The sequence below is a fragment of the Sciurus carolinensis genome, chromosome 8, assembly GCF_902686445.1.
Source record: "Sciurus carolinensis chromosome 8, mSciCar1.2, whole genome shotgun sequence".
Lineage (NCBI taxonomy): Eukaryota > Metazoa > Chordata > Mammalia > Rodentia > Sciuridae > Sciurus > Sciurus carolinensis.
The window spans coordinates 51093334-51109192 of NC_062220.1; the positions used below are offsets into that span (position 1 = coordinate 51093334).

At 36.0% G+C, this 15859-nt stretch overlaps 1 protein-coding gene across 4 annotated transcripts in view; it reads right to left on the reverse strand.

The window, feature by feature from the left end:
• Cdk14 (cyclin dependent kinase 14) overlaps positions 1–15859 on the reverse strand; it is a 549244-nt gene that overhangs the window by 175788 nt on the left and 357597 nt on the right. The gene's annotated exons all lie outside the window — the stretch shown is intronic.

Below are 15859 nucleotides of genomic sequence, written 5' to 3' on the forward strand. Positions count from 1 at the left end.
CACATGAGAAAGGATGGTGAAATTCTGAGGAGTGGAATGCAAGTAGTTTATTGAAGACTGATTTGTAGATCTTTTAATTCTGATGTGGGGGTTTTGAATGCTAAATGCGAATTATAGTTTAGACTGAAGCCACTGGTCAAACTCATTCTTAGACTGCAGGCCAAAGGGTGCATGGGTGCAGGGCAAGTCAAAAGGTAAGGGGAAACATGTAATCTGTCCTACAGCAAAAACAAAGCAAAACAACAAAAACCACAGGAAAAGTGTAGCTTGATTCTTTGTAGCATTTTCATAAACAAAATCATTACTGCTAGTTTAGAAACTAGCAGTTAAGGAAATATATGGATCGGTACAGGGGGGAAAACAACTCAATTGCATGACTCACTCACTGTTTTTTAAAAAGTGACATCAAAGAAATGCTATGATGGTGACTGAGACAGAAGAGTTTACTTGTCAATAATAACATCTCAATATTTGTAAAAGTCATAAAATACTTGTTTGAACACAGGCCACTTTCTAAAAACTCAAAGATAAAACCTTATTACCTATTAAAGGGACTAAGCTTTGTGCAAGAAGCAATAAGATACTGTATCTCTGCTCTTTTGAAAGGAGGTTGATAACAGGTCAGCTCACAAAAGTGAATGCTCCCATTTCACCCAACTCATACCAACTAAAGCACACAGGAAAAATAATGTTCACCAGTGATGTCCTCTCACCCTGGCGCCTACCCCCAGGGTACTGACTGTAAATTTTCCATGCCTAAACTTGGTGGTGTTACCACACTGTTTGTTCTGTTGCTGCAGAGCCTGGTATTTCCTTACCATTGCATTTCCCTACCCACCAACTATGCTTCCATTAAATTGTGAGCAAAAATATTTTTATTGCCTAAGTGTCTATTCCCTTCCACACTGTGTCTCACCAGCAGAAAGAAATAAAAAATACTGAAAGGGGAATCTTACCATTAGTTCAAAAGAAGAGAATTAATTTTTCAGACAGTATTATCCTCCATCTACAGCAGTTTTTTTTTAATGGATTTTAATTTTTTTTTACGGCAGTTTTAGGTTCACAGTAAAATTGAGTGGAAGGTACAGACATTTCCTATATAGCATCATTTTTTAATTGCTTGCAAAAAATTGAACTAAACGTTTGGAAAGATGAATAAAAATGATCACATTTATTTATTTATTTATCTAGAGAGAGAGGGTTATAATTTCCTTAAAGTTAATACCTTTACAACTTCACATCTAATTTGACATTGTGATGTATCACAAAAATCAAAATTATGAGATGAACCATACTATGCACTTCTTGATTATTTGCATCTAAAAAGAATTTTCAATATAAGGAAGGAAATTAAAAAGGAACTAGACATCAATCTGAGTGCCCATATGATTTTAGCTTCCTATTTCCCTCAGAGTAGCAGTCCCAGTAGTAATGCTATGAAGAAAATCTAAAGGAAAGTCTGTCAAACTTTTTCAAAATAGAAATTCATTGAAGTCTACTTAGCTGGGCATATTGAAGACACCACTGCTAAATGAACTGAATCACATCCCAAGAGTCAATAACCAGCTTTCATGTGCACACATCACTATTCTGAATGAGACATAAGCATTTTGTCACAAATAAGATGGGATGCAGGAAATTAGCCTAATATTTCTTTCCAAAAAAGGTTTCATTAACACCTTACAGCTATTTACTTTCCACCTGGCAAACATGAAACATTTTTAATACTGAACTTTTCTTAAGCAAATGGTGAGTAATTTGTTCTATTAAGCTTCAGTAAAATGAACTTTGCATGTGAATGTTAAATGTTATCTGCCACTATTGATTTATTTATTATTAGAACTGAAAAGGGAGAAAATAAAGGAAAACTAAACTTCATATCTATTTTTAAACAAGTAAAAGAAGGAAAACCATTTTTAAAAATTTTTAAAGTGATTCTTAAAAGTCATTTCCACAGAATCCTCCAAAAGATAGATTTTAAAAGGAGTAGAGAAGTTCAAGATATGTCCTTGGCCTCTGCAATAATTCTGTCATCACAAGTCAATATCTGAACAGTGTTACGGTATACAAGGAAATTTTTTCCTCTCCTTTCCACCCCTGCTCCCAAATCCTAAACTCTGTTAGAAATAAGAACAAAAACAATGCAGTGCAAGGTCAAAACTAAAGGGAGACAGCAGAGCGGTTTGGGTCAACAGACCAGAGGTTCAGGAGCAGAGAGAGCTTCCATTGGGAAGTCAGAGAAATATCCACAGTGAGAGGGGACAGTTCTAATATTTAGAATGATGAGTTACAGAGATAAGAAAAGAGGAATACCAGGCAAGCATTAATGTTTGATAACACCGGATGTGTTCCCAAACTAATTCTTGCATCTTTACAGGGATTAGCCAACATGATAGGGAAAGCAGTTTCAGACTGACACTTGTTCTTTTCCTGGAGAAGCATCTATTCCAAGTAGAGATTCACCTTCACTGATAATTTTTCAATCTAATGCTATTCAAAATGAGCAGAAGCCTAAGTTTAGTTTATGCACTACGCTAAGAAAAATTCATTGAATGGTACATTTAAAAAACACAGTTTTCAACATTCTCAGTGCAACTAAACTCACAAAGAGATTTTAGAAAGGAAGAATACAAAATGCCATAGCGTACACACTACCTGGAAAATGTATGCCTGTCACTGTCAAAGAAAAAAGTGAGATAGAGGACAAATTCACCTTCAAGGTTAGATAATCTGCTAACTTGACTTAGAATAAAATTGTTCTCTAAGGGATATGCTCCAATGACTTGGGTAGATGATGTTATAGAAATTATAATCAAATAGCTCTCACTTTTATCAAATTACATAATAACGAGACATGAGAGATCAATTGAGGAGAAAGTGCTTTGATTAGGCATCTTTTCTTGCAGGAGTTTGGGCAGGAGATGATGCAAGGCCAGGTTTTAAATGAAATCATGTCCCACAAAAAGATTAGCAGCCTAGACAGACTTACACTTGAGGGTAGAGTCTTCTGAATAAGAAAAGGCAGGCTGCAAAATGAAAGTGGGAAACATAAGGTTAATTGAGTAATCAGGAGAATTAAGAAGTTATCAGGACTCGGGTATGATGACTACACATCTTCATTTGCTTGTGTACACAATGACAGTCATCTATCACCAGGATTCAAGAAGGAAATCACAACCTTTCTGTAACCTCATCTCAGAAGGGATACGGCATCGGTTCTGCCCTATTCTGTTAGCAGCAAGTCACTAGGTCCAGACCACACTCAAGGGGAAGGGTGTTACACAGCGCATAAACAGCAGGAGGGGTATTCCTTGGCAGCTATCTTAGATCTGCCTACATAAGCTAAGCAACGTTCTTAGGAATAAGGACTTATGTGTGGACAAACATTACAAATCCAAGAAAAGATTTTAAGGCAGAATTTGAGTTATTAACATCTGCTTGTGGATAACCTTCTGGGACTTGACAAGGAGGTGTCGGCACCCTCTAACCCGCCTCAGGTGTGTCACACTAAGGCTGTGTTTTGCCACCTTTTCTCACACACACAGACACATCTGTGAATTTGTTGTTTGCGAAAAAGGGAGGGTGAGCCAATGAGGGAACTCACAGCCCACCAAGTAGCATGGACAAGTCAAACTTTCATGTTAACCACAGGAAGCAGCATTGTGATAGCTTTAATGAATATGAGAAAAAATGCAAAATAACTTAGGAACTTGATAAAATTGTTTGCTGGTTCCCCCCTCCACCCCATCTCACAAGCTGTTTATCAGCTTGATATAGTGATATACACTAGTGAAAATTTACCCGTTGAGTGTGGCATTTTTAAAATGTGGTCACCATTCTTGACACTTCTCCCTTTAACACTGGAGTCTATGTTCCCTGCCCTTGATTTTGGGTGAGTCTGTGATGGCTCTGACCAACAGTCACTGTGGGACTTGAGGCTGAGTTAAGGGAAGACACACAGTTCCATCTGGTCCTTGTGGGACAGCCATCCTCATAGCCCAACCATCATGCCACAAAGAAGCCCAAACTAGCCCACGTGAAAAGAACCCACGGAGGACCTAAGACTCTATAATGACAGAGATAGAGCTGTCTGAGCAGTCCCCAGCTGCTCTAAATCCACCGTTTACCTCCCAAATCCAAGACTGCTCAGCCAACATTTTATGAATTACTGACCCTGAAATCATGAAAAGATAATTTAACCAATATGTTTGTTACTGACAGAATTTTGAGGTGGTTGCAATAGCCAGGAAGTCATCATATACTAACAACAAATGAATGTACAAACAAAATGGTAGTATAAAACAGGATATTAGATTAAAAGTTTTTCAAAACACTTAGGACAGAAAAGTCTTTGGTAAAAGTTACTAACTATAACTGGGAAATATTCGTACAGAGGATGATAAAATTAAAAGTAACCCTAGGCTAACAAGTACAAATTACAAATCAGAGAATTTGAAAATACAGCATTCTATTTTATTATAATGTTCAAATCAACAATAGATCTAAACATGTGATCAGCAACTACCTCCTATCCTCATCTTATTATGGTTACAAAACATTTGTTTCTGTATCAGCATTTTGAATATAATACATCCCCTTCATCACATGCTCCCTAAGTGCACATCACTCTGCTGGTCACTAACACCACTTTCATTTAAGAATCATGCAGATCATGTTACCTCCAAAGTCCTTTCTTCTCCTCTATACTACTTATTCTCCCCCACCCTCCTTTCCCTTATTTCTCATCTTTTGGAAAACATTCTCATCCATGTTTCAAGGCACCATCTCCACTATCCATCCTCCTGGGCCTGTTCCAATACCTTGATCCATCAACATGACTTCTTACATCTTCAGGGCCCCTTACCTTACAAATATCCTAGTCTTCCTTTCTTCAATGATATTTATGACATACTATAAAATGTGTCAATATTGATTTAAAAATACCTTCAGAGTGACATCAATCGTTTTCAATTAATTCTCAAAGTGATCTCTGTTCAATGTCCTTCAACTCTTCACTATCCACTCACACGTTACACCTGCTATAATCTGGCTGTACACATTCAACGCTCCCGGAATGATTCTCTCAGAAGTTGCCAACATGGCCTTTTCTCTGCAGCAGCCTCCAAAGCCCTTGCCACAGTATTTGAGGCAGTCGATATACCCTTTCTTCTTGAAATTCTACTTCTGACTTTCAAACAGAGTGCTCTCAGGCTTTCTTTGTAGTCTGAACACTCTTCCTCTGTTCTTTTCTCTGAACCATCATCTACTCTCCAAAACAGAAACTTTTCCCTTCCTCTTCTATCAACTCTCACCCTGACCTAACTCAGAAAGCCCGAATCTCTAGCCTCCACGTGATTCTAGCTTGAAACTGCTTCAGGTGTGCTTTAAACTTTCTTTGTTGGTTCATTCCATCTAATGTGATCAGTGCCATAGACAGGAACTGAATTCTTCACACAGCAAACACTTCCCAGGTAAGAAAATGCTTTGTATGAAGTCAAAGTAACCAGAGCATCAGAAATCACATTGGTCACCATGAAGAGTGATCCTCAATACAGCAAACTTAGACTGGAGAACTCTCATTTTAATATTATTATCATTAATTATTTCCTCTGCCTGAAATGCTCTGATCCCTGGTATCTTCCTGTCTGTGTCCCACCACCTTCCATGAACAAGTATCACCTTCAAAGAGACGTTCCCAGAACATGCCACGTAAAATAGCACCAATAGCATCTCTCATAGTGTCATGTAAGAGATAGGTTCTGTACTTCTTTGCTTACTGTCTATCTTTCCTGGCAGGAATTTTTAAGTTTTATAACAGCAGGGGCTTTATTTTGTGCACTGCTGTCTCCACAGAACATGGAATGAATATTTTGTACAGAGTAGATACACAATAGATACATGTTGAAGAAATTAATACTTTCATGAGAAAATTATTTAAATAAAGTATTCCCATTTTCCATTTGATAAAAAAGTTTGTAACACTATAATTAAAAAAACACTTGGAGCAAAAGAAATTAGCCATTTAAGCTAATTAAAATCTCTACATAATAGCCAGCTTGTCTTCTAACAGAAGTTTCTTTTCAAAAAGTAATGTGATTCTATAGTGGGATCCCACTGTTCTCATTTTTTCTCAAACAAATGATCCTACTGAAGTTTGCTCCCTATACTTCTCTTCGTTTAGGAAGCACAAAACTTTCTTTATTAGAACCAACTATCTAATGTCTCCATATGTGAGCTACCCAGTATTTATTTCTCTAACATCTTCGGTTTCACTGGATGTTCCTTTAACATTTTTCTCCACATGGACCGCTTTTGTTTTCTTTCCTCATAGAACTCCTGACAGGGAGGACCCTAAGATAGCACTAGTCCAGGGATATTCAATCTTTCTTTTGGCAGCAGGATTCCTTTCATACACAAAATCTTAATAAAGGTAGAGCCAAAAGTGGGCTGCCTGGAACTGGGCCTCCCTCTGAGGCTCCGGCATCACTGAGACACTGAGGAGGATCACAGGTCTTCTTTGGAAAACAGGAGAGGTTCACACTTTTCTAATGAAACCCAGATTGTGTTTTCTGCGTCGGCTCTCACATTTCTTTGGCAGAACGCTCTCCTCTTCTCCTGGGCTATCAGCATTTACTGAGCACACTTGGCACAACAGACACAGTATGGGCATTGTGCTGGTGGTACTGAGAACGCTCAAGGAAGGGCTCTGGCTTCGTACCTCCCCCACGCCAGATAAACAGCCTCCAGTTGATGAATGTCCTCCCTCAAGTGAGTGAGTGTTTTTTCCCTCCCTTGTTATCCTTCACTTCTCTACTGTCACCCTTCACTTGACCTGATTCACTGCACTGACTCTCCTGATCTGGCTCCCCAGTCCCACTCCACTCCCACTGATCACGAGTATCCCCTAAAGTTTAGGCCATGTTCCACTGCATTATTCAACCACCTTCTCAGGATTCAAGAAAGAGTGAAGTTTGGGACTCATCATCGTCTCTTTCATGAAAAGAGACACTCAAAAATTGTCTCTTTTGATTCCCATCTTTCCCCTAATGCTGTTGTGTCTGAGCTGTGCACTGGACATCCCTACTGGGGATCACCTGCAATGACACAAACGCCATTACCTTGAGTTCTCCTCCTCATTTCCTTTCACTGGTTCTCCTTTTCAGTGTGCCCATTATTTTAAATGACCTCACTAATTGCCTACTTTCCCAAACTTGAAATTTTTAAGTCATCCTTGACTCCTTTCTCTTCCTCATTTACATTAACTAAAACATAATGGTTTGGGAACAACGTTCTTGTGATCTGATTTTCTGGAAGCTTTACAAATGTAGCTCATTTACTCATATTCTTAAGGTGTGCTTTGTGCTACCACCTCTAGACACAGTGACTGGCACAGAATGGATGCCTAATAACCTTGCTGAATAAATGAGTACCTGAGTAAGTTCAAGATATGCATTACTTACAGCATAAAAAACCTAAGCAAATTATCTAGTAGTTGGGGAATGTGTTAGTACATTTGGGTACATTTATAAAATTTTATAGTATCATTAAAATAATATTTCCAAGTGTATATTAATTACTTAAAATTGCTCCCTGCTTAAATTAAAGAGAAAGGGCTGGAGACTAGTGGTACAGCAGAATCCCTAGTATCCCACCCCCTTTATTTTTGATTCACTAGCTTCAAGAAATAAAAAATAAAATTAAATAATTTTAAAATGAAGAGAATAGGAATAAAAAATCATAAATTTATTATGAACTCCACTGTGAAAAACTACAAAAAAAGACAATATACAAAAATGTTTAAACACTGGTTATCTCTGGGAGGTGATTTTTACTTACTCTTAGACTATCTTTAATTTTTTTATTTACTTCTCTAAACTTAATATTCTGAAAAGTATTTGTCATCATGAAAATGACTGAGACTATTGGTAAGTTGTGAAGGAAGCATACAATATTACACATACAACATTAAGAGGTTTTTGGACCAGGATGGGAGGTACTACAACCTATTGCTCCCATTTTCTTCATCTGAAACTGACTTAAAATTGTTCCTTAATATTTTCAATATTATTTACTCCAGCACGTATTTCTTGGTTCTCTTTCAATCTTTATTTGGTTGAGTTCATCATTTTATTGATTGTTTTAATTTTGTTAAAATGTCATTTGGATGTTATTACATTCTCATTTAAAAAATTAAATGGTCTCCTTAGCCTAGCAATTCCACCCTTAGGTGCACACAAACCCAAGAGAAATAAAAATGTGCACACAAAAACTTGTATACAAATGTTCATAGCAGCATTATTTATAATAACCAAAAAGTGAAAACAACCTGATTGTCAACATTGGTAAACAGATGAAACATGGTGAATCCATGCAATGTAATATTATTTGTCAATAAAATTAAGTACATGATACAACATAGATGAACCTTTTCTCCATATTTTTAATGGTACAATGTTCAAGATGAATTGTTGCTTATTTGTATATGCACACAACATAATAAAATAGTTTGGCCTATATCATTCCACCGTATTCCCCTTATCCTTCCTTTGTTCCTCCCTCTAGTTCCTTTCCTGTCCACTATTGATCCTCCTTCAATTTTCATGTGATTCCCCCATCTTTATTTTTCTCTTTTTCTCTGTAACTTCCATGCATGACAGAAAACACAGAACCCTTGACCTTTTGAGTTAGGTTTATTTTGCTGAACATAACATTCTCAAGTTCCATCCATTTTCCAGCACATTACATAATTTCATTTTTCTTTGTGGTTGAATAAAATTCCATTGTGCATACAGTCCACATATTCTTTATCCATTTTTCCACTGACTGACACCTTGGCTGGTTCCATAGTTTGGCTATTGTGAACTGTGCTGCTGTAAACATGGGTATGCATGTAGCACTGTAATACAGCATAAGTCAATCTTGAAAACATTGTGCCACGTGAAAAAAACCAGTAACAAAGGACCTGATATTGTATGATTCCATTTATGTTGAAGGGGCAGACGAGGCAAATCTGCAGTCAGAAAGTATATTAGTGGTTGCCTAGGGCTAGAAGGGTGGAAGGAAATAGTAGTTGACTGCTAATAATTATGGCATTACTTTTTCAGGAGATAAAATTTTCTAGAATTGACTGTAATGATGACTGTACAACTCTATGAATGTACTGAATTGTGTATTTTAATGAGTGAATTGTATGAACTGTTTCTCAATAGAGCTGTTACATAAAGCAAAAATCATGCCATTTCCTTACTACTTTCCAGATAATTGAGATTAAAAAATTTCTCTACTTATCAAAGTTCAATTTTGAATATCACACTTCAACCTTCATTCTTGCAGGCCAGATTCCAGTTATCTCCATTCTACTCCTAAACTGGAAGTCCCCTTTCTCTCTTAATTATCAACTCTTCCAATCTTATACTTTCTTTAGTGCTTGACAAAAATTTTATATGCAATTTCTTCTTTAAACTCTCATAGGCCTTAGGCATAATCCTATAATATCATGCATTTTTATAATTTAAAAAGGTTTGAACTGCAAGACAATATTGAAATCATTTAGTTCAAATCCACCCTTTGCAGAAGCAGAAACTATCATTCTATTAGAAAAGGTGATTTGTAACAAAGAACCTAGGATTAGAATCCAATATTTACCTCTATAATCAGTATTTTTACTAATATAAGACCCACTATTATTACCATTTGCTCATAAGTGCTTAGCAATTAATCATGACTCCATTTCTAAAGCATGCCGTGCTCCTCTGCCTGGACTGTCATGATAATCTTCTCCATTGCTGACACTGTGGCATACAATGCCTTTACATCCCATTGTACCTAGTGCTGCAGAGAGTGTTGAAGTAGCACAGTAAACTGACCTAACGCAAATCCAACAATTGTAGTGATGGTACAAATCTGTGATACTAATATTGCACCTTAACAATGTGGCTGCTCCTTCTGCTTGGATGATAATAATTCCCAAAGGAGGTAATGACAGCTTTAATGATGTTCTGTAAGGCTCCTCTAGCCTGCTATGAAATCTTAGGATCATGGTTCCACTTTTAAGACCCTGAAAACAAACCCATACTAGGGAACAAGGACAGAAACTCTGCAGGGTATTTCTGTCTAGTTAGTTCAGTGCAAAACACAGAGGTGTCGAGAAGGAACAGACTTGAAGCCAGGCTGAGTAGTAGGTTTTCAAGTTGCCAGTGATTCTTTTCACACACACAACACACACACACACACACACACACACACACACACAAACATATACACTTGTGAAAACACACCCTGATTTTCATGTGTGTGTATAGAGAGATAGAGATAGAGATATATGATATATGTACATATCTATCTATCTATCTATATTGATAAGAGGAATATTTTGACAACTGCACCAATCAAATAATGACAAAATAGGTTAAGATCTGGCAGGTGAAATTCCACTGTGAGCCAGGAGACCTGATCAGCAGGGAAAAGTGAGACTATCAGGGTTATCCACATTCAAAGGCAGGGGAAAAAGAGAACAGCTCTGAAAAACAGAATCATGCCACCCCTCTGCCATGACTGCTGTACTTTGGGCCATGAGCCACACAAGCCCAGAAGCATCTGCCAAAGTTTTCAGACAGCTGTGCAAGCACTCTCTGCCATTTGTTCAGCTGTTTTGAAGTGAGAGAGACACATATTCTCAGGATCCCACCCAGTAGACCTTTTCAATTTGGAACAATGTGATTAGAATACAAATTCTCTTTATTAGTTTCGATTTTGTCACTCTGAATATATACTCACCTGAAGGAATGCATTTGCTGCTTATATTTCGCAACTAATGGAGGTGAACACAATATATCATGCCACATTTTAAAATGGGTTATGCTGAAAAAAATGAAAATAAATCATTCTTTCCCACCAAAAAGGAGAGCTGCTGGTTAGAGAAAGAAATAGGTGTCTAATTCACTGGGCAACTCAAAATATCTTGAATGTAATTTGTCAAAATTCTATTGCCTGCCTTCCTTTCTTGCATATGAGCATCACAGTTTCAAAGAAAATGATTTAATGATGAAATCTCGGATGTTAGCAAAACCAGTTCACCTTGTATCTATGCATACACTTATTAAGTTTGGAAAATGTATTCAGTGGATTTGTTAAACATGTGAAATGCTCCTTTCCTCCAAAGGAGGGGGAAAGAAGCAAAAAGGCTTTTATTAACTGATCTTTGTTGCCTTCCACATTTTTTATAAAGACTCAGTGTGTGGGAGCTAATTATACTGGCCATGTTGGGTAACAAGCTATTAATTTGGTGCTTCCAAGTTATTAATCACCTATCTATATTCAGCTCACAGGCAAATGAATAAACTTAATCCCTGTATTAAAACACAAACAAACCAAATAATCCCACATTTCATGACTTTTCAGAGTTGATTATCTCCTTGGCAATACTGTACCAGAAGTCAGATATACCACTGCCACTTTAGAAGAGAGTCTCTGGCAGTTTATATCAGAAGCCAATTAAAGAGAATATAATCTCGATTTAATAGTCATTCCTCTTCAGACCTGATATAAAAGGTCACTCAGGAAAAGCATTTTTTCCCAGTGATTCAACCCTAATGGGTATGTAAAATTTTCTCTTCCAATGATCACACAAATCCTGAGAAAGTTTACTTGTGTAATACATAGCTAACATTTGCAAGTGTAAACAAATCAGCAGAGAAAATGTTTAAGATAACATACATTTAAAATCAAAAGAAGTTTTTAAGATTTCTCTTATTTTTTTTTCTTTTTCTTTTTTTCTTTTTTTTGCGATGCTGGGGATTGAACCCAGGGCCTTGTGCTTACAAGGCAAGCACTCTACCAACTGAGCTATATCCCCAGCCCAAGATTTCTCTTATTTTGATTGTTTTGTCTAATTCTTCAGTGTGAAATGTAACATCATTTAATTCTAAAAGCAGCAATCTTATATAACTGATCTAGTTTCTAATTATCAAAAGGCATTTTATTTTTAAAAAGCATTATACATGTAAAATAGCTACAGTAAATGAAAGTGTTATTGGTATCAACAATCAAGATTTTTGTCTGCATTTAAGGTCTCTCTGCTAAGAGCAAACAATATTTTAGTGTATCAGTAATCCCATGGGAAGTTTACAATAATTTATTTCTCTAGCTTGTTAAAAGCATAGCTCAAAGGTCTCTGAATATTCATAAAATTAGGAAACTATTGCCATAAAATTAAGAAATAGTAGCAAACTCCCCATATAAGAAGCAATTCAACAAGTTACCACCCTTTGGAAATTGCTTAGATTTTATATGTATTTCAAATCAAAACTTTGATCAAGTGAACTATGTCAACAAATTATGTGGTCATGAAACTCATATTTTGCTTTCATAATTTATTCATGTAACCCTCTATTTTCATCTTAAATTCATATTTAAAGAATGTATAAGTAGAGATACTTCTTACTATATGATTCCTTTTGAAGTTTTCTGATTTTAAATATGGGAAAATTAATTATTTTAGCATAAAAAAATCATCAGCAATTTGATAGTTACATAATTATTTTTTGATAGCTAACTGAAGAGTAAAAAGCTAAGTGAAATGTAAAATTAAGGAATTATTCTCAGAATATAATTCAGTGGTATTGCTATTAATGTACTTGAACTTTAAATAAATATAAAAACTAAATAGTTGAAGATAGGCTTTAGTATAAATTCTGGATGCTTCAAAATATATCTCATTAAAATATATCTCCTATTGTTTCCATGACAAAATATAAGGAAAAGTTTATTATATTTTTAAGAAAATACCTGTAAAAATTTTATTTAAAATAACTGAAATGAAAATAAAAGCATGAGTGGAGAAAAGAAAATATGCTTAAAAAAACTATACATTTGTACAAGGGAACATAAAATATTAATGATTTCTTCATAGTAGGGAAAGTTCAAATCTATTTGCTCCTAATACGATTGATAGGCTCAATATGATCTGACAAAGAAAAAACAAGAGATGTTCTTGGGAAAATGATTTTCACATGTTTAGATAAAGGGGTAGATGTTAAGAACAGTCAATAAATTTACGAAAATTAAATTTTATTGAATTACAAACTTTCACTTCTAATCATTATATTTAGTAGGACAAGTATGCAATATTTATTTCTGTTATTAGAATAACAAGCTTTTGAAGCAAGAATCAACAACTGGGATAGATTCAAACTAAAGAGCTTTCTCTTAGCAAAGGAAACTATCAGTAATGTGGAGAGCCTACAGAGTGGGAGAAAATCTTTGCCACTCATACTTCAGATAGAGCACTAATCTCCAGAATATATAAAGAACTCAAAAAACTCTACACCAAGAATACAAATAATCCAATCAACAAATGGGCTAAGGAAATAAACAGACATTTCACTGAAGAAGATCTACAAACAATCAACAGATATATGAAAAAAAGTTCAACATCTCTAGTAATAAGAGAAATGCAAATCAAAACTACCCTAAGATTCCATCTCACCCCAATTAGAATGGTGATTATCAAGAACACAATCAACAACAGGTGTTGGCGAGGATGTGGGGGAAAAGGTACACTCATACATTGCTGGTGGGGTTGCAAATTAGTGCAGCCACTCGGGAAAGCAGTATGGAGATTCCTCAGAAAGCTTGGAATGGAACCACCATTTGACCCAGCTATCCCACTCCTTGGCCTATACCCAAAGGACTTAAAATCAGCATACTACAGAGATACAGCCACATCAATGTTCATAGCTGCTCAATTCACAATAGCCAGATTGTGGAACTAACCTAGATGTCCTTCAACTGATGAATGGATAAAGAAACTGTGGTATATATATACAATGGAATATTACTCAGCCATAAAGAATGATAAAATTATGGCATTTGCAGGCAAATGGATGAAATTGGAGAATATTATGCTAAGTGAGATAAGCCAATCTCAAAAAACCAAAGGAGGAATGATCTCGCTGATAAGCGGATGATGACACATAATGGTGGGTGGGAGGGGTTAGTGTTAGGGTTAGGGCTAGGGTTAGGGAGGGGGGCAAGAATGAAGGAAGGACTGTATAGAGGGAAAGGAGGGGTGGGAGGGGTGGGGGGGAGGGAAAAAATAACAGAATGAATCAAACAACATTACCCTATGTAAATTTCTGATTACACAAATGGTATGCCTTTACACCATGTACAAACAGAGAAACAACATGTATCCCATTTGTTTACAATAAAAAAAAAGTCAAGAGGCAAAAAAAAAAAAAAAAAGAATAACAAGCTTTTGATATTGATATTAGGCTGCTCTCCTCCATACAATGTTTCCTCCATACAATGAAGAACACTTCCCTCTCATCAGGAATGATGATAGGTTTCTGAATTTATTTTTAATGAAAAGTGTTCATTAGGTAGTAAGTGAAAATAGCAAGTTATAAGTGGCGTACAAAATACAATTTAATTTTTTAATGTATAGAAACTATGTATCAAAATACCAAGTGTGGTTTTCTCTGGGTAGTAGGACAAAGGGTGATTTTTCACCTTTTATACTTTTGAATATTGTGGGAATTTTCCATTATAAAAACACATTTCTTTGAGTCATAAGAAATCTAACATTTGTGGGTGGGAACTCATAAATATCAAACATAATAAAATTGAAAGGAAGCAGATGAAGACAGCTCCTGGGAGAAAGAAAATCAATAGCTACACTTTGATGAGGGCGTCTTTTTTAGGGACTTTCCCACCGGCCACCTGCTGTTAGTGTGCAGGGACTTACTGGGATACAGGATACTGCAGGAAGAAATCATGTGCTTTAATTTCCTAGTTTCTAGTCCCTTTTCTTATAATTTTATTGTTGGAGTCAAGGTGAACACATTAGCGATGAAGTCTCAGTTCATATCACTACTATCACTACAGCCTACTGTGGTTCTCACACACGCTATGAAAGCTCCACTTTGTTATGGTACTTGCAAAACTGAAATGAAAGGTTACCCAATAAATATATCTCTTCACATAGGCCATAATAAATTTTCTTCAGTGATTTCATAGGGGAGTTTCATAGGGGAGTTTACCAAAGGAGTGAAAAGTATGGTAATGTTAGCTATTATAATGTATTTAGTTTAAATTCTTTCAACAAAAACCTTAATTTGTCTAGTTCTGATTCCATACTTAAATATTAGGTTTACAGAACTATTTCCTAACATAAAAGCCTACTGAATAAAATTACCTGGCATAAAAATGAGGTACTAAAAATAGTAATATATACTTAACAGTGTATTTACTATGCCAGGCATTGTTCTAAAAATACTCTACAGCAAGTCAATGATTTCTCAAAGCAACCTTTGAGGTAGGTGCTACTATTACCTCTCAATGCATCCATGAGAAAAATAGGGCTCAGAGAGCTAATAAGTCCATTGCCCAAGGTCACATACCTAAAAAGTGACAGAAGAGGGTGCTAAACCCAGGTAATCTGGCTCTAGAACACATTATTTTTCACAGATTTTTAAAAATCTGAATAAACTTTTAGAATAGTTTCAGATGTATAGAAAAGTTGAAAAATACAGTACAGAGAGTTCATGTGTGCTCCTCACTCAGCTTCCCTTCTTGTTAAAGTCTAACATTATATTGTACATTTGTCACAACTGAGGAACCACACTGGTATGTTGCTATTAATTAAAAACCATACTCTATTTTGATTTCACTATTTTTTTTTCCCCTAATGTGTTTTTTCTAGTCCAGGATTCTGTCCAGGAGACCATATTACACTGAGTTGTCAAGTGCCCTAAGCCTCCTCTGGGTGGTGACGTTTCTTAGACCTTCCTCGATTTTGATGACATGGACAGTTTTGAGGAGTACTGGCTCAGTATCTTATAGAATATGCCACAGTTTG